The following is a 21,452-nucleotide window of genomic DNA, read 5'->3' on the forward strand; positions in this document are numbered from 1 at the left end:
TAGCTTTGACTGAAACTACCAAAGTGGCTGCATCAGTTTATATTCCCACCAGCAACGAATGACAATTCATATTGCTGTGCAACCTCATCATCAATTGGTAGTGTCATTTTGGGGGGGATTTGTTTATTTTAATTTTAGACCTTCTAATAGTTTTGTAGTGGTATCTAATTACTGTTTACTGAAGTAAATCCCAAATGACAAATGACATTGAGCATCTTTTCATATGCTTGCTTGCGATTTGAATATCTTCATTGATGAGGTGTTAGCTCAGATCTTTGCCCATTTTTAAAACATTCTTTTTTGTTTTCTTATTGTTGAGTTTTAAGAATTCTAGTATATTTCAGATACACTTTTTCACCTGATATATGTGCTGCAAATATATTTTCCCATTCTGTGGCTTATGTTCATTTAATTAACAGTGTCTTCTTCAAAACCAAAGTTTTTAATTTTAATGAAGTCCAACTTTTTCACTTTTAAATTCATGTATTGTACTATTGTTGCTCTATCAAAAACTCAGTGCCAAACTCAATGCCACCTAGATTTTCTCCTGTGTTGTCTTCAAGAAGTCTTACAGGATTTCATATTACCTTTAAGTCTATGATCAATCTTAAGTTAAATTTTGCAAAATGTGTAAGGTGTGTGCCTAGATACATTTTTTTTCCACGTGGATGTCTAACTGTTCCAGCAACACCATTTGAAAAGACTATAAATTCTCCATTGAATCACCTCTGTTCACTTGCCAGATATCCTATTTCTGAGCTCTATAGTCTGTTCTTTTGATCTATGTATTTACTTTTTATTACTACCATGTTGTTATAATTAGTAGAGCTTTATAGTAAGTCTTGAAATAGGCTAATGTGAATTCTAAAACTTTGTTCTTTATCTTCAGTATAGTATTGGATATTTGGGGTTTTGTGCTTTTTCATATAAAGTTTAAAATGCTTTTCAATATTTATAAAATAGATTTATAAGATTTTAATTGGGAGTACATTGAACTCACAGATCAATGCGGAAGAAAGAATTGACATCTTAACAAAATTGATTCTTCCAACCATAAACATAGAATATCCTTCCATTTATTTAGGTCTTCTCTGATTTTTTCATCAGGTTTTAGTTTGCTGCATATAGTTCCTGTACGTATTTTGCTAAATTTACACTTAAGTATTTCATTGTTTGGTGCATTGTAAATGGTATTCCATTTCTAATTTCGAATTCCAATTATTCAGTAAGATGTTATGGAAAAACCTGAACGAATTTTTAGCCAAACAAATACATAGAAAAGTCAATTATTTTGTGTTTTCTACATAGACAATCATGTCATATGTGAAAAAAACAGTTTTATATCTTTCTTTCCAATATGTGAATTTTTATTTCCTTTTCTTGTCTTGTTGCACTATCTAGTTTCTCCAGTAAGAAATTGAAGAAAGTGTTGAGATGGGACATCCTTGTCTTTTTCTCAGTCTTAAGGGCAAGCATCCAGTTTTTACAATAAAATATGATGTTAGTTGTAGGATTTTTGTAGATTTTTTAAATCAACTTGAAGAACTCCACTTCTATTTCTAGTTCACTGAGAGTTGCTATAAAAAATATCATGAATAGTTGCTGGATTTTGCCAAATGCTCCTAATATATCAATTAATATGATCTTATGAGTTTTCTTCTTTACCTTGTTGATACAGTGGGTTACAACAGTTGATTTTTTTAATATTAAATCAGCATTGGAAATCTGGAATATGTCCCATTTGGTCATGGTATATAATTCTTTTTATACCTTTCTGGATTCAATTTGCTCTTATTTGTTCAGGAAAGATATTGGTCTGTAGTTTTCTTTTAATGTCTTTATCTGTTTTCTTTGCTAAGGTAATGATGGTTTCATAATATGAGTTTGGAAGCGTTTCCTCTGCTTCTATTGTCTGGAAGAGATTATAGAGTATTGGAATCATTTCTTCCTTAAATGTTTGGTAGAATTCACGAGTGGAAATATCTAGATTGCTGCTTCGTTTATCAAAGATCATTAATTATTGATTCAATTTCTTTAATAAACGTTGCCCTATTCAGATGATCTGTGTTTTCCTTTATGAATTTTGGTACTTGTGCCTTTCAAGGAATTTGTCCAATTTCACTTAAGTAATCAAATTTGTAGGAATAGAGTAGTGCATAATATCTCTTTGTCATATTTTTGATGTGTATGGAATCAGTAGTGATGACCCTCTTTTGTTTCTGATATTGGCAATTTGTGCTTTCTTTCATGTTTTCTTGGCTCTCCTGGCTAGGGCTATGTCAATTTTATTGATATTTTCAAAGGACTATGATTTTGCTGATATTCTGAATTGATTTCTTGTTTTCAATTTTATTGATTTCTGCTATAACTTTCATTATTTCTCTTATTCTGCTTGCTTTAAAGTTGAAATTGCTATTCTTTCTCTAGTTTTCTAAAGTGGAAGCTTAGATTATTGATCATAAATATTTATTATTTTCTAATATGTACATATAAAGCTATAAATTTCCCCCTAAGCATTGCTTTCACTGCATTCCATCAATTTCAGCATGATATATTTTCACTTTCATTTAGGTAAAAAAAAAAGTGTGTTTCTCTTGAGACCTCTTTGTTAAACCATATGTTGTTTAATTTCCAAATATTTGTATATTTGCCAGTTATCTTTCTGTTAATGATTTCTACTTTCATTCCACTGTGGTGTGAGAATATACTTTATTTTATTTCTTTATTTTACATCTGTTGAGATGTGTTTTATGGCTCAGAATGTGGTCTATCTAGGTGACTGTGCCATGTAAGCTTGAGAAGAATGTGTATTTTGCTGTTGTTGGATGGCATAGTCTATAAATGTCAATCAGGTCCGGTTGACTGATGGTGCTATTTGGTTGACTATATTCTTAGAAATTTGTAGAACTGCTTGATCTATTAACACTGTCAAATGGGGTGTTAAAGTCTCCACTGTGGCAGTGGGTTTATCTATTTCATATATAATTAAATAATATATAATCTCAAAATAAATAATAAATAACCTTATAATAAATCTCAGCCTTTAATGTGTCCCTGTCCCTGGGCTGTGACCATCACTAGTGTTTCCTACTTTTTCCTACTTTTGTTTCCCCCTCAGCCGAGACAGGAAGGCTAGAGAGGGCATAAGATGTTTAGTGTGAGGTAGTCTCTGACTACTTCACACTTCTCTCTGATAGATACAGGAGAGTAGTTTTCTTGGCTCTGTACCATGAGAATCTAATATGTTTCCTGGAAGCAAAACTGATGAAAATGTAAGGGACCCCCAAAACTGTGGCCGCAGAGTTTTCTCACTTTCACAATAGCTCAGATTTCAGCAATTGTTCAAAATTACCTTTTATGTCCCAGTATGGCTCCAGTAGCTTCCAGGTAAGCAGATATCAGGTGTGGCTCTCTGTATTCACCTGTCTCTCCAGATTTCAGGGTAGTGGCTCACCCTGTGGTCAAGATTCTTTGATTGGTCCAAGCAAAGTCATTCATTTGTAATTTGCTCGGCTTTTTCTTGTGTAAGGATGAGAATGATGACTTCTGAGCTCTTTGCATGTCAGAGCTGAAACTTCATTAATAAGGTTTTAACACTTGGCTCCCACTCATCATTACAGGACTCAGTGCTTATAACAGTGAGTTTCATTAAACCATTTTGTTTTCAATAGTCATCCCTCTATTTATTGCTAGTGATCACTGTCTTCACATCAGAGAGACTGAGTTCTAGTAGAACAGAAGTCAAAGCAAACATGCTACATAATTGAAAATGATAAACTTTCTCAATAGGTTTCTTTGCACTATAAATAGTTTCTTTGTAGTATTTAATGCTAATGTGAAAATAAAATCTAAAATTTGCCTGTATTTAAGCAGAATTGAATTGTCTTTATAAGTATTCTCAGCATTGAAACCACTTTTCAACTGCTGTTAATTGAATAAATCCTAAAACCACTTTAAAAAATACTTTATTATTTTTCCATAGCCAACATAACAACGTAACAAAAAATATGTACATGGAAGAAACAAATCTGAAGGAAACGTTTAAAATTGCTTTTCCCACAGTTTTGGGAGTTTGGGTTTTTCACATTGGAAAATAGACAGTGGGTAGGTGAAAAAAAATACTGTTAGTGATAGCAACTGAAAAGCCCCTCAAAATTATATGGTAAGCAACCAAACTGTGTTGTGTGTATAGAATTGGAAGATACATTCTATATATTCTATGCACAATTTCTAAACCAGAGGAGCCTGTAAGATCAGAGCAAACAAAGTCCCACACTGAAAACATCTAATGTACTCACATACTATTTCACACAGTATTAGAGTATCAGAGGCTACTAAGAAGTACAAGAATTATAAAATCTAGCTGGGAAGATGAAATCTGTTCAATCGAAAGACAGTCCCTGGATATTCTTTTTCCTTCCTTGAATTTTGATTTTCATACATATAGGATAAAATGTCACAACTATTTATTTTGCAAACTTTTTGTAATTTCAGCATATATAATTCTCCAGTTAAAATTACAGAGGTGTAAATTATAAATGGTAAATAAGCATTAAACAAAGAAAAAGTAGTTTTCAATAAAAGAATAAAGGAAATTTGGATAGAATACAAATTAACACAGAATCTTTGGAAAACAGTTTGGCATTAACTATTCAATATGAAAATATACGATTACTATGTCTTAGCAATTCCACTTCTAGTAGGTACGTGCCCAAGAGAAAAGTATGCACATTTGCATCAGAAGACATATAAAAAATGGTAATTGAAGGGTTTTTTTATGACTCCAAACCCAAATCAACCCAGATGTCTACAGATATTTGTAGAATAGATAGTGGTATATACATACAATAGGATAGTATTTAGTCATGAAAGTGAACAGACTGCTTCTGTGTGGGGTAATTTGGATGAGACCCAGAGACATAATATTAAGTGAAAGAAACCAGACATAAAATAATGCACCCTGTATGACTCAAGGGAAACAAAGTTTGAAAATAAGAAAAGCAGCACTACAGGAGAAGAACTCAGAATAGAGGGAGTAGTGATCCAGGGCCACAATGGGCCATGTTCTGAGCATTTACTTAGGTGATGGTTACATGGGTGTTTCTCTGTGATGATTTATTGATCTGTACTTCTGGCATTTTTTTTGACTGTTTATTTTTTAAACCTTTCAATATGTGAGATTCACTTCACAATAAAAATTTTGTTGTTGTTTTAAGGAAACTGATTAAATATGTAATAGTGAAGGTAGCATATTACAATCACAGAATTAAGGATGACCGATCACAGAATGTCTGGGGAAACATGCGTGGGATCCCAGGGCCAGGCATGCTGAAAGAGAATATACTGACAACTGAGAAGTTCTGGAACTTTATAATTCTGCTTACTTAAATTGGGGGAGAAAAGAGATTCGTTCCTTAAAATGTGATGTGGCTCGTTGGACCCTCATTTACAAGCTCGCATTTAAAATTGTGTCTGTAATAAAATAACTGTGAGATAAATAAATGCAGTACAGTTGACCCTTGAACAAGGTAGGCGCTGGGACATCAACCCTCCCTGCAGCTGAAAATCCAGGTATAACTTTACAGTCTGCCCTCCATATCCAAATTTCCACATCCATGAATTCAACCAACCACTGATTGGGTAGTACTGTAGTATGTATCTTTGAAAACAAAACTCGCGTGTAAGTGGACCCCTGCAGTTCAAACCCGTGTTGTTCAAGGGTCAACTGTATATGCGTGGTGTCTAGAATAACATTAACTGATAAAATTGACTTACTCAGAATTACACCTTCACTTATAAGTTTGAAAACCATTATTTATCTTAAAAATATAAGCAGTGAAGAAAGGTCTACATCTTTTATTATTATCTGTATCTTGATTTCTTCTTCAAATGATTTGGGATGGTCATCAAAAGAATGACAGACGTGTGAGCCTACCCTCCTTCAGAGCTGGGGCCCAGCACGATGGCCCAGACATGGTTGCATGGAGGTAGTGGAAGTTCTGAAATCAGGTGTGCAGAGGGCAGGGCTGGGTGTCTGAGGCAGGAGAAGTAGACCCTGACTTCAAAAGAGTCCATTGAGGAGTTCATACCCAGACACAGCTGACTTCACCCAGTGGTTTTTGCAGCAGAGACATTTTGATTTTGCCTAAAACCAATAAATAAGTAAAATATTTATAAATACCATAAAGTTTCCATAGGACTGCATGGAAGAGATGAGGGATGGGGTACTGCTGGTAGATATTCCAGGAACAGAAGCCCCCTGTAGGACTGGGGGAACCATGGGGCAGCTGGCCTGCTCAGGTACACATGTAAGTCTGGTCTGAAATGAAGAAGGCCCCAGGGGGATGTGAAAGTCATCCTTCAGTCAGTTTTCCTCTGTACAGAGATCCTTTCTCAAAGGGTCTCATAATAAGCACAGTTTTTATAACAGTTTTACATGTGACAGCGACTTGCAAATGTTTGGCTGGTAAACCGTGCGATCCTCCTAATAATTTCTGAATAGCTGTATAGCATGGTATCCTTTTTTTTTTTCACACTGTCGTTGCTTCATTGTACAATTTCTGTTGCTGGTACTACTACTCAGCTGCTTGTCTCTCTAGGTACACACTGTGCTAGTTTGATTTTTTTTATTTTTCCTCTATTCACTGAAATAAGAGAAGTTACTTGAAGTGAGTGGAACAACTTGCTTCCTATGTGCTGATCATTTGTCTGCACTGGCATTCAGCCCTGCCATGGGAGATCCTGTATTTTCTGTAAGAAAAACAGGATATCATTAAAGCTAATTTGCTTACAACAGGGCAAGAAGTGGTGCAACTACAATTTTTCCCTTTGTGCTACACTTTTTAATGCTCCCTGGCAATCCTCCTCCAAACACGAGGTATCATATTTTTCCCTGAAGTTATCCACTTATCCATAAATTTTTTTAGAGGTCATTCTTTTTAATGTGTTGAGCCACAGAAATCAAAGTAATCAAGTAATATAAATTTGATAATGTTGTTTGTCCATCTAAAATGAAGCAATTCTCCATCGAGGCGTGAAAGTCTTATTGCATGCCCGATTCTCTTTTCCAAAGTATCAGTAAATTTCCTCAAAACACTGGAACTCTATTGAGCCCTGGACTTCTATAAACAACCTCATCTAGGAATTCTGTATACGGTCCAAACAAAAAACTATCATCCAAGCTGTGACTCATTCATTCATTTAAACAACAAAAAATAACAGAGATTTCTAGATGTCCAGACCTTGTGCTAATTGTTGGGATTATAAAAATGCATATGATATGTCGTCACTGCTGACATGTACAAGCCGAGAGAGAGCATGTAAAAGCAAACAGTTGCAATAGGGTATCACAAAGCCAATGATATAATTCCATACAGGATAAAAATGAGTGCACAAATGTGTCATCATTAGTCCTTCCTTGGATTGTCAGAAAAGGACTTTAGAGAAAAAAACTTAGTTTAAATGTCCAATAGGAGTTTCACGGTTATGACATGGGAAGGTGGCTCCTGGAGAGGTTTGGCCAGAGGTTCTCCAGTAGAAATAGCACAGTGATCTTGGGGAACTGAAACAACTGGGCATGGTCAAAGCTTAGAATATGGTCTGTTGCTATGAGAGATGAGGTTGGAGGAAAAGGCAGGGGACTGGTCAGGGGGACCTTCTCTGACATGCAAAGAAGCTCTTTGTCCTACGGCAGATCCGTATACCCCTAGGCTGCTGCTCCAGCTTCCCAGTTCTAAGACCCTGTAGTCTACCAGGCTTATTCCACTCAGGTTATATAACCACAAGCTGCAGCTGGTCAGGATGTTTTTTCAGAGGCTATTATTTTGTTTGTTTCAGACAAGTTCTTCTGGCTCATAATGTCACGATTTCACACACAGGACGCTGCTCATGTGTGAAGCCCAGGCCATAAAACAAGAAGAATAATGTCCCGAAGGCATTCTTTTTTTTTTTTTCCGGTACGCAGGCCTCTCACTGTTGTGGCCTCTCCCGTTGCAGAGCACAGGCTCCGGACACGCAGGCTCAGCGGCCATGGCTCGTGGGCCCAGCCGCTCCGTGGCATGTGGGAGCTTCCTGGACCGGGGCACGAACCCACGTCGCCTGCATTGGCAGGCGGACTCTCAACAACTGCGCCACCAGGGAAGCCCCCGATGGCATTCTTTTATCACAGCTCCCCTAGATCCCAGAACCCACAATAGCCCTGAAGACCCACACGGTCATTTCATGCCCTTGACTATCACATGCTCCTCCTAACAACGCTTGCATTGGTGTTGGCCCAACTTTCCCACTTCCAGTCCCTCTGGGGGTTGTGTTTCCTCCGGCTCTAGAACTCCATCCTAAAGAACCTCTGTGTTGTTTCATTCTGAATCATAATAATACTAATAATAAAAAGTCCTATTTACAACTCTTCAAAACATATCAAGGTCATCATAAATCTTGCCTCTAGCATGAAGCATTTGCCAGTAATAACTACTGAAACCGTAAGAATATGAATTCCCTGAGGTGAGAACATATCCATGGATGTCCTCCACACTGTTACTCGGAGAGCATTTGTCGAATGAGGCAAGGATCATGCCTGATTTATTCCTGGCATTCTGTCTGGTACTGAGTATGTGGTTAGTGAATGTTTATTAAATGAACTTCCCCCTTTCTCATGGTACAAAACACGTGTAATATATACCATATGTGTTTAGTACATGAGTATCAGCACACCACTAAGTCATTTTTGCTGTCTCCTATTGCCTTAGTTATTTATGAATGCATGGCTTCTTTCTTCAACAGAAGGCAACTTTTTCCACTATTTTCTTCTGTCTACTCAATGCAACAAACATTTTAACGGAGCATTTGCTGAGCCAAGCAGTTCTGTGAGATATTTCAAGGATACAGCAATAAATAAGACATAGGGCCTCAAGGAACTCGTGAAAAAAAACATGTAAACACCTCATCCACACACAATGCTCTCTGCAAGTTTACAGGAGGGACTGTTTACAGGCATATCTAATTTTATTGCCCTTCATTTTATCGTGCTTCACAGACATGGCATTTTTTTTTAGAAACTAAAGGTTTGTGGCAACCCCGTGTCAACAAAGGCTGTCAGTACAAATTTTCCAACAACAATTGCTCACTTTGTGTCTCTGCTTCACATTCTGATAATTCTCACAATATTTCAAAACTTTACATTATTATTATATTTGTTATGGGGTCTGTGATCAGTAATCTTTTTTTCATTTTATTTTATTTTATTAAAAATTTTTAATTGGAATATAGTTGAGTTACAATGTTGTGTTAGTTTCAGCAAAGTGAATCAGTTATACATATACATATATCCACTCTTTTTAAAATTCTTTTCCCATATAGGTCATTACAGAGTACTGAGTAGTGTTCCCTGAGCTATATGGTAGGCCTTTATTAGTTACCTATTTTATATATAGTAATGTGTATATGTCAATCTCTATCTCTCAATCGATCCCTCCCCTAAGTTTGTTTTCTACACCTGTGACTCTATTTCTGTTTTGTAAATAAGTTATTTTGTATCATTTTTTTATATTCTGCATATAAGCGATATAGTGTGATATTTGTCTTTCTGTGTCTGACTTACTTCACTTAGTATGATAATCTCTAGGTCCATCCATGTTGCTGCTAATGGCATTATTTCCATTCTTTTTTATGGCTGAGTAATAATCCGTTGTACATATGTACCACATCTTCTTTATCCATTCCTCATTTGATGGACATTTAGGTTGCTTCCATGTCCCAGCTATTGTAAGTAGTGCTGCAATGAACATTGGGGTGCATGTATCTTTTTTTTATGTTTACAATAAGCTTTTATTTTATTTTTTTAAATTTTAATTGTAGTATAGTTGCTTTACAATGTTGTGTTACTTTCTACTGTACAGCAAAGTGAATCAGCTATACATATACACATATCCCCTTTTTTTGGATTTCCTTCCCATTTAGGTCACCACAGAGCATTGAATAGTTTCCTGTGCTATACAGTATGTTCTTATTAGTTATCTATTTCATACATAGTATCAGTAGGGTATATATGTCAATCCCAATCTCCCAATTCATCCCACCACCCCCTTCCCTCTTGGTATTCACATGATTTTTCTCCACATCTGTGTCTCTATTTCTGCTTTCTAAATAAGATTGTCTATACCAATTTTTTTCAGATTTCACATATATGCATTAATATACAATTTTTTTTCTCTTTCTGACTTACTTCACTCTGTGTGACAGTCTCTAGGTCCACTCACGTTTCTACAAATGACCCAATTTCATTCCTTTTATGGCTGAGTAATATTCCATTGTATATATGTACCACATCTTCTTTACCCATTCCTCTGTGGATGGACATTTAGGTTGTTTCCATGTCTTGGCTATTGTAAATAGTGCTTCAATGAACATTGGAGTGCATGTGTCTTTTTGAATTATGGTTTTCTCTGGGTGTATGCCCAGGAGTGGGATTGCTGAGTCACATGGTAGCTCTATTTTTAGTTTTTTAAGGAACCTCCATATTGTTCTCTACAGTGGCTGTATCAATTTACATTCCCCCAACAGTGCAAGAGGGTTCCCTGTTCTCCACACCCTCTCCAACATTTATTGTTTATAGATTTTTTGATGATGGCCATTCTGATTGGTGTGAGATGATATCTCATTGTAGTTTTAATTTGCATTTCCCTAAAAATTAGTGGTGTTGAGCATCTTATCACTGATCAGTAATCTTTGATGTTACTAATGTAAATGTTTGGAGGAGTCACACACCAAGCACATATAAGACAGTGAACTTAATGGATGAATGTTTTGTGTGTTCTGATGGCTCCCCTGATTGGCCATTCCCCTGACTATCTCCCTATCCTTGGGCTTCCGTATTTCCTAAGACACAACAGTATTGAAATTAGACCAGTTAATTAACCTTCAATGAGCCCTGAGTGTTCAAGTGAAAGGAAGGGTTGCACACCTCTCACTTTGATTAAAAAGCTAGCAATGATTAAGTTTAGTGAGGAAGACATGTCGAAAGCCAAGACAGGCCCAAAGCTAGTCCTCTCGCACCAAATAGTTAGACAAGTTGTAAGTACAAAGGAAAAGTTCTTGAAGGACATTAAAGGTGTTACTGTAGTGAACTTATGAATGATAAGAAAGTGAAACAATCTTATTGCTGAGATTGCTGAGTGGTCTGGATAGATCAGACCCACTACATTACCTTAAGTCAAAACCTAATCCAGAGCAAGATCTTAAGTCTTTTCAGTTCTAAGAAGGCTGAGAGAAGTGAGGAAGCTGCAGAAGAAAACTTTGAAGCTAACAAAGTTAGTTCATGAGGCTTAAAGAGAAAAGCCATCTTCATAACATATAAGTGCAAGGTGAAGTAGCAAATGCTAATGTAGAAGCTGCAGCAAGTTATCCAGAAGATCTACCTAAAATAATTCACAGAGGTGACTACATTAAAAAATCGATTTTCACTGTAGATGAAACAGCGTTATATTGGAAGAAGATGCCATTTAGGACTTTCATAGCTGCAGAGAAGTCAATGACTGACTTCAAAACTTCAAAGGACAGGCTGAGGCTCTTGTTAGGAGTTAATGCAGCTGGTGACTTAAAGTTCAAAACAAGGTTCATTTATCATTCTGAACATCCTAGGACACTCTAAAATTATGCTAAATCTATTCTGCCTATGCTCTATCAATGGAACAACAATGCCTGGATGACAGCCCATCTGTTTACAGAATGATTTACTGAATATTTTAAGCCCACTGATGAGACCTACTGCTCAGAAAAAAAAAAATTCTTTCAAAGTATCTCTGCTCATTGACAATCCACCTGGTCACCCAAGAGCTCTTATGAATATATACAATGAGATTCTTGAGATGCCTGCTAATGCAACATCCATTCTGTAGCCATTGGATCAAGGAGTAATTTTAACTTACAAGTCCAATTATTTCAGAAATATAATTTTTAAGGCTATAGCTGCCATAGATAGTGATTATTCTGATGGATCTGGGTAAAATGAATTGAAAACCTTCTGGAAAGACTTCAACATTTTAGATGTCATTAAGAACATTTGTAATTCATGGGAAGAGGTCAAAATAACAACATTAACAGGAATTTGGAAGTAGTTGATTCCGAACTTTGTGGATGACTTTGAGTTCAAGACTTCAGTGGAGGAAGTAACTGCAGATGTGGTGGAAACAGCAAGAGAGCTAGAATTAGAAGTGGAGCCTGAAGATGGGACTGAATTGCTGCCATCTCATGATAAAACTTCTATTATAAGATTATAAGAAATCTTCAAAATAATTTTTGTATATAGTGTGATTCTAGATATACTACTATAGATAAGTGTAGTAAATCTAGGCCCACAGAAACATATGAAGCAAGATTCTGTTTCAAATTACCAGATATATATTTTTTCCATACTTCCCAGTTGTTTTCCACGTGAGGATTTGTTTAAATAGACTAGCCTTTTATTCCTTATGTGACAAGGAGGAATAAAGCAAAATAAAATAAATAAATTAGGAAATGAATAAGGGAATGGGGTTCCAAAAAACTTGTCCTGACCTTTTACATGCAAATTTACATTTTCCCCAATATCGCTTTTAAAATTGAAAAATATATTTTTTCTTGTGATATATTTATTTCATGATTGTGAATATGACTGTGATAATCATTTCATGATATAAGTAAGTAAGTCAAATCACTCTGCTGTACACCTTAGACTTATACAGTGCTCTATGTCAGTAAAACTGGAAGAAAAAAATTAAACAAAAAGTAAAATGTGCAAACCCCAAAAGGAAAAACATTGCATCCACATCTGAGAATGTGTGTAGAAAAGCATCTGTGTTGAAAAGTTCTCATAGAGATGTTATAAGTTTCATACTGCTAACTCCCTCTCCTGACATGGCTACCATTTTGGTCTAATCATGACCCTAAACTTGGCATGTAATATTGTGGAATATATGCATGATATTTACATGCTGAGGAAATTTCACTTATTCTTCCAAATCACTGATGAGAATCCTAACGGTTAGGCAGGAATGGTAGCCAATAGAGGCAATAACATTAGGATTATCTACCACAACTCTTATAATTTCTGTAGAGAGGTGACTTTGAATATTGAATACACAATGGATACTGCCACTCCGTGAAATTTCTAAATCCTAATATGCAAAAATAAGCAGTGACCCCAAATCATTCATATGCTCTTCAGAATGTGGACATTAAGTACTTTTGGCACAAGGTCATGAGTTGTCCTGAGACATAAATGTACCAAAATAAAGGTCTGTAAATATCAAATGCCTGCCAACAGTTTTCTGTAACATTTATTAAGTAGTAAATCTACTCTCAGTTTGTTTTGCTGAATCCAAAGAGCATATTTGTCAAAATCAAATATTCAGGGAATTACCGAGAAGAATTTTACCTAATATTGAAAGAGTTTCTGAGTAGGTGAGGATGAGAATGAGAGGTAAATTATGGTACAGAGGTTCTGCAAGATGTATCAACTACAATCGATGACAAGTGAGGAAGGGTAGAGGGACATAATGCTTATTGGCTCCCCTTTGATTGATGAATATTTAATCACTCCTGAACAATTGCTGAAATTACCTTCAAAAAGAGTTTGCAGTCTTCTCAAATGCGCACAGAATATTCTCAAGGATAGATCATGTGTTAGGTTACAAAACAAGTCTCAGGAAATTTAAGAAGTTTGAAATCATATTAAGTATATATTCCAATAACGATATGTAACTACAAATCAGTAAGAGGAAAAAACTGAAAAATTCACAAATGTGTGGAAATTAAACAATTTCTGAACAACCAATGGGTCAAAGACAAACCAAAAGGGAAATTTTTAAAATCGTGAAACAAACAAAAATAGCAACATACCGAAACTTACAGGATGCAGCAAAAGCAGTTCTTAGAGGAAGTTCATAGTGATAAATGCCTACATTAAGAAACAAGAAAGATCTTAAATAAACAACCTAAGTTTACACCTCAAGGACCCCCAAAAAAGAAACAACAGCAAACTAAGTCCAAAGTTAGCATAAGGAAGGAAATAACAAAGATCAGAGAAAAAGATAAATGAACACTAGAGGCCATAAAAACAGCAGATAGTTTCAACAAAACTAAGAATTGGCTTTTGAAAAGATAAACAAAATTGACAAAACTTTAGCTAGACTAAGAAAAAAAAAATTGAAGACTCAAATAAATCACATCAGAAATGAAAGAGGGAACATTACAACTGATACCACAGAAATACAAAGGATCATAAGACACTGCTATGAACAATTCCATGCCAAAACATGAGACAACCTAGAAGAAGTGAATAAATTTCTAAAAACATAGAAAACAACCTATCAAGACTAAAACATGAAGAAACAGAAAATCTGAACTGACTAATGACAAATAAGAAGATTGAATCAGTAATTGAAAACTTCCCAACACAGAAAAGCCCAAGACCAGATAGCTTCACTACAAAACATTTAAAGAAGAATCGATGTCAGTCCTTCTCAAATTCTTCCAAAGCTTGAAGAGGAGGGAACACTGTCAAACACATTTTGTGAGGCCAAAATAGAAAGGTTACTATCAAAAGGACAAGAGATAACAAGCATTGGCAAGGATGTGGAGAAAAGAGAACACTTGTGCACTGTTGGTGGGAACCAAAATTGGGGCAGCCACTGTGGAAAAAAGTATGGAGGTTCCTCAAAAAACAAAAAAAAATAGAACTACCATATGATCCAGCAATCTCGCTTTTGGGTATATAACCAAAGGAAATAAAATCAGGATCTCAAAGAAATATTTGTACTCCCATGTTCATTGCTGCATTATTCATAATAACCAAGATATGAAAACAATGGATTAATGGATAAAGAATACATATATACATATATACATATATATATATATATATATATATATATTCACACACACTATAGAATATTATTCAGCCATAAAAATGAAGAAAATCCTGCCATTTGAGATAACATGAAGGGAACTTGAGGGCATTATGCTAAGTGAAATTAGACAGAGAAAGACAAGTACTATGTGATGTTACTTATATGTGGAATCTAAAGAAGCTGACCTCAGACTTCCCTGGTGGTGCAGTGGTTAAGAATCTGCCTGCCAATGCAGGGGACATGGGTTCGAGCCCTGGTCCAGGAAGATCCCACATACCGCGGAGCAGCTAAGCCCGTGCGCCACAGCTACTGAGCCTGTGCTCTAGAGCCTGCGAGCCATGACTACTGAGCCCACGTGCCACAACTGCTGAAACCTGTGCGCCTAGAGCCCATGCTCTGCAACAAGAGAAGCCACTGCAGTGAGAAGTCCGTGAACCACAACGAAGAGTAGCCCCTGCTTGCCGCAACTAGAGAAAGCCTGCGTGCAGCAACGAAGACACCACGCAGCCAAAAATAAATAAATAAATTTATTTTTAAAACTAGAAATAAAAAAAATTAAAAATCTGACATCATAGAAACAGAGTAGAGTGATGGTTTCCAGGAGCTAAAGTCTAGGAGAAATGGGGATATGTGTGAGTGTGAAACAATGTTTCAGTCTGAGTACAAAGGCAGCAAAAGACCCAGTCAGGCAGGAGGAGTTCCCTCTTACTCAGCCTTTTTGTTCAAAGCTACCCAGGAAACAATTTTGGTCTTCAACTGATTAGATGATGCCCACGCACATCAGAGATGGCAATCCACTTAGTTACTGATTCACATGTTAATACCATCCAGAAACACAGTTACAGACACACCCAGAATAAAGTTTGGCCAAATGTCTGGGCACACTGTGGTCAGTCAAGTTGACATTATTAAACTAATCATCACATAATCCAATTGATTTTAAACATTTCCACTTGATTTATAATTGGAAAGGTTTAATTCACAATCCAGTACTACTTTATTTTGTTATTCAAATTGTTGCAGCACTGGCCACTGGAAGATTTTCAGCTGGTTTCTTTGTCACTTTGATACACTCCCATCAATAAAGGGTTGTTTTATGTTTTGTTCTGTCTTAACATTTCCCTGCTTCCTGGCACCATCAGATGCTCCAGGTTTATCTTGTATATTTCCTATCCCAGTTCTAAAATCTTAGATCCAGCCTTTTCTTCAAGGAACTCTGGTTCCTTTTATTGAAGAATGATTTTAGAAATCAAGGTCTGAGCATTAGGTGTATGCATTGCTACTGGAGTGTCATTTCTTTTAGGCCCTCACAGCTGACAGAGCAAATGAATATGTGAGTACTTATCCATGCATACACACATGCACATACACACACACACACACACACACACACTTTTTTTTATATTTAACCATCAGTATACAATTACGTATGATTCTTACAGATTTCCCCAACTCTTATATATTACTGTGTGTATCATTCTAGCCTCCTCTGCTTGCTTGCCCCCTCACCCTAACTGTAAGAAATTTGGGTCACACTATCCATCCCCCTTTTTCTTAATTGTTCAATTAAAACATACATGTATACCAGTATCAGAATTGTTAACACACTCCCATGTGGGAAATAACTTTATCAAGAGAGTTCAATGCTTTTGTGAAGATTATTTTGTCTTTAGTCTTACAACCCATAATTTCCAAAGTCACTTGGGTCAGTACCTTTTTCCTCACCCCCTCTGGCGAGGCTGCTTTATAGATTCACAATAAAATTAGGTTCTTTTTTCACAGTATGCATTCTTGTCTGTATCCTTCAACATACAAACTGGTGGTGGTTGTTTTTTTTTTATTTGCTTCTTTTAAGGTTCATTCCTTGTGTTGTAAAGTTACATGGATTTTGACAAATGTGTAATGTCATATATCCACCATTACAGTATCATACAGAATAGTTTCTTCACCTCAAAACTCCCTGTGCTTCACTGATTTTTCCCTCCAGCCCTTCCCAAGAACTTCTGGAAAACATGGGTCTTTTTACTCTCTTTATAGTTTTGCCTTTTCTACAATGTGATTAATTGAACTTACAGGGTATGTACCCTTTTCAGACTAGCTCCTTTCACTTAAGAATATGCATCTAAGATTCATCCATTTCTTTTGTGGCTTGAAACTCATTTCTTTTTATTGATGAGCTATATTCAATTGTATGGATATACCACAGTCTCTTTAGGCATTCATATTGGATTGCTTCTACTGGGGTGATTATGAACAAACCTGCTATAAATATTCCTATGCATGTTTTTCTGTGAACAAAGTTTTCAAAGCAACTGGGTAGATTGATAGTAGTGCAATTATTACATCAAATGGTAAAACAGTTTGCTTTTGCAAGAAACAACCAGATATCCTTCGTTTTGCATTCCCACTACCAGTGAATGAAAGTTTCTGTTGCTTTGTATCCTTCCCAGCATTGGAGGTAGGCAATTTTTTAGCCCTTTTAATGGGTGTGTATCTCATTGTTGTTTTAATTTCCAATTTCCTAATGTTAACTTATGATTAGGTATCTTTTCATATGTGTATGTTGCCGTCCGTATATCTTCTTTTTCACCCGTTGTTAATTCCATCCCTGGAGTGACACAATGTAGAGATTAACGTTAAGAGCCCTGGCATTAACCACCAAGCTTCAAATTCTCTCTCCCACTACTGTGTGCTATTAGACAAATCATTTAATGCTCCTCTACCTCAGTCTCCTTGTTAATAAAATGACTACAATCCAGCATTGTTATAAGGATTAAATGAGGTAGTATATATGAAGTGTCTAGAATCACACCTGGCCCACTTTGTAAAAGTTAGATATTATTTATCATTCCTGGGATTTTTTGTTGTCTCTATAAATTTTTAGTGAAATAATTCTGGTTTATTTTGTTTACACCAAAACTTCTCAAGGTTATAAGTAGTATCTAAACAACCCTGACTCTAAGGTTATTTTCTGAAATATTAGAAAAGGTTTATTTGTGTGACTTTCAGAGATGTCCACAAATATACTTTGAGGAAATGCAGATCTCTTTGCTCAGATGCCAATTTCGGCAAACGACCTTTGCACTGGAGTTTCGGTGGCCATCCCCACTGAGAACGGTTCCATGTGTGAAGAAAGGGGATTGGTACCCACAGGAAGAAAATGCTTGTTGCCATTAATGACATGCCATTAATGACAACATTGTAGTAGGTGAGTCAGATCCTGAAAACTTTGTTAGTCTGAGTCACTCACCTGGAGCTTGCTTACCTGTAAATCAACTTACAATTTGATTTCCTGAACTTCAGCATATGAAGTCCAGACCTAAGACAAGTGGTCACTTCCTACCATGGGGAGTCAGATAGTAGGAAGAGCCATGGATTCAGTGCTGTGTTCCTGGTACAGGACATAAGAGCAGGTGTTTTTAGGATAATTGAGAGCATGTGTAATTAACTGACCTTGGAAAGGAAATAAGGAATATATAAGAGCATAAGCTTTGGAGTCATCCAGAACTGAATTTAAATTTTGGCTCCCTCATGTATTGGCTTTTGTTGATAATTATCCTCACTTATTGACAAACTCAAAATGTCTCTGAGTCTCAGTTTTCTCATATGAAAGATACAGGTACACATATGCATCTCAGAGAGATGTTGCAAGAATTAAATAAGAAACTTTATAGTAAATTATAAAGCATGGTGTGAAAACATTGGTCGCGGCAGTGGTAGCTAAGTTGAAGGAATTACAGGACTGAGAGGAAGATTTGTCATACCTGGAATTCCACAGTTACCTCCCGGGAGCCTCAAGACAGACCCACCTTGGTTTTGAAAAATTGTGAAAAAGAGATCAGTCTCCCATTAAGACAATTTTACCCAATGCATATGCATATGATTAGAAAAGATAAAATGACAGCTAAGTGCAGGGGATGCCACTACAAACATTTGTTGCCTTGGTATGGATTTAGGTTGTATGATCTTAAATCATTTGTATTGGTTATCAGGTTTTAGTTGATTTATGAAGGATTCACTAACTAAGTCAGTCAAGGCTCCATACTAATAGTTCTTTTTCAGTTTCCTTTTAAGTTAATTTATTGGATGATAATAACCATCAAATAATAGATTTCCCTTGTTTGATTATTTTCGCAAGTTAGAAACTATGCTGGGAACTTTATAAATATTTTTAAAATTTTATTTTCATAACCACCTGCAGTACACTTGTTATTATTTCAGTATTGCAGAGTTTGATATAGGAAACAAAGTGAGTATCTGAAGGAGTGGGCAACTCCCAAGGCAGGTTTGGTGGTTTTTTTACCTGCCCTGAGGAGAAAATTGGTCTTTTGGTCAGGCCAGTTTCCTTTGAAAACTAACTCCTCAGCTACCTGGAATCAGGGGGTTTAGTACCAGGGAAGAACACACTTGACTACGTGTGCGATTAGCAATGGACATTGGACAACCCAAGGCTATGAAATAAGCAGCTAAATGATCTACAATTGTCTGTGAGCTGTAACTCAATACCCCACCTTCTGATATCCTTAGCTGAATATTAAAAATTCTCAGCTAAGAGGCTGCAGCAACGCTTTTCCCCATGTGAGAGATCAAGATATCAATGGAAGGCAAACCAGCCTTTGCAGTGAATGCAGGTTCAAATTTGTCCAAATTACAAGGCAGGCCAATAACTGAAGACAGCTTTCTGACACTTCAGTATGATGAGCAGCCTTCAGAAGGGAATTAAATTTAAAACTGTATTTTTATATATATGTACCACATCTTTTTTAACCATTTCTGTCAAAGGACATTTAGGTTGCTTTCATGCTATTGTAAATAGTGCTGCTATGGACTTATATCCAATGGAATATTACTCAACCATAAAAGAGAATGAAATAATGCCATTTGCAGCAACATGGATGGACCTAGAGATTATCATACTAAGTGAAGTAAGTCAGACAGAGAAAGACAAGTATCATATGATATCACTTATATGTGGAATCTAAAAAAATGTTACAAATGAAGTTATTTACAAAACAGAAACAGACTCACAGACTTGGAAAGCAAATGTATGGTTACCAAAGGGGAAAGGTGCAGGGGGAGAGGGATATACTAGGAGTTTGGTATTAACATACACACACTACTATATATAAAATAGTTAATCAGCAAGGACCTCTATATAGCACAGGGAACTCTAGTCAATATTCTGTAATAACCTATCTGGGAAAAAAATATGGACAAGAATGGATATAGGTATATGTATAACTGAATCACTTTGCTGTACACCTGAAACTAGCACAACATAGTAAATGAATTATACTCCAATATAAAATAAAAATTAGATTTAAAAAAAGCGTATTTTTGGTCTTAAGTGATTAAGTGTGTAAACAAGGGACAGAAAAAATATATAAACAAATAGAAAACTCACTTTGGATAGAATCCTTCTCATGAAGTCTTGCAGAATTAAGATCTCAGTCTATGGGCTTCTATACTGCTGTGGTTTCTTGAGCAACACAGATAACTCCCACCACAGTGCAAGTCAAGTGATAAACTTTCAGCCTTGATATTTAGATAAATATATTTAATATCAGAATAGGGACTCAAAATATGATTAATCCAAGAAAACCATTGCCCTAAAGAGAAGTAAAAGAGAACAATCTAAAAAGTTTTTATTGTGGAGATGGAAGCAAATCATTGGATTTATCTACCTTACTTATCAACAGATATTAAAAGGTGGATGATGAAGTATGCCAGAGCTAGCTCATGTCATAAAAGATGCTGGTGATGATAAGACGGGAATACAAGAAAACAAAACGAACATATCAGGCAGTAGGAAGAAAGATCCATACTCTAGTAAAACTCCAGTCTCTTCTTGATCCAAGGGTAATGATATAATCAGCAAGTGTGAGCAAGTGTACAGATTCTAAAGGCAAATTTCATGTGCTCAAATCCCCTGTTACTGACTGCATTATTTGGCAAAGAATTTATCTGTGCTTTGTTTCAGCTTCCTTATCTGCAAAATAAGATAAAGTGCTCCTTGTCTATATATTTATGATAAGGAGTAAATAAATGCTTAAATAAATAAATAAATGCTTTAAGAGCTTAGCCCAGTATCTGGCACACCATAAATTCACAATAACAAATCTTAGCTATGATTATTAATACAGAATTGATCTCTTTTAAAATGCAGAAATCAAAGGGATAGCACTGATGAGAATGATGTAGAAAGACTATAAGCAAGCTAACAATAATTAGAATCTCTGCAGCAACAGAAAAAAGCAGAAGAAAAAAATCATCAATAAAATAGCAGAATATTTCCCCACAGTAAAAAGATAAGTAAAAATAAATTTAAAAGTAAAAAATTTAAATAAAATCTTCACCGCATTCTAACATTAGAAAAATAATTCACATGTAAACGTCTCAGGCATTTTTAAAAATCTGATGGAATTGTAAAAATATATATACAAGTCCCTTATCAGATGTGTGATTTTGTAAATATTTTCTTCTATTCTGTCTTTTTATTTTTTTGATGGTATCCATTGAAGGACAAAGTTTTAAATTTTGATGACATCAAATTTACTTATTTTTAAAATT

The sequence above is a fragment of the Aethalodelphis obliquidens genome, unplaced genomic scaffold (assembly GCF_003676395.1).
Source record: "Aethalodelphis obliquidens isolate GAN/ISIS:26980383/991018 unplaced genomic scaffold, ASM367639v1 scaffold27, whole genome shotgun sequence".
Classification (NCBI taxonomy): domain Eukaryota; kingdom Metazoa; phylum Chordata; class Mammalia; order Artiodactyla; family Delphinidae; genus Aethalodelphis; species Aethalodelphis obliquidens.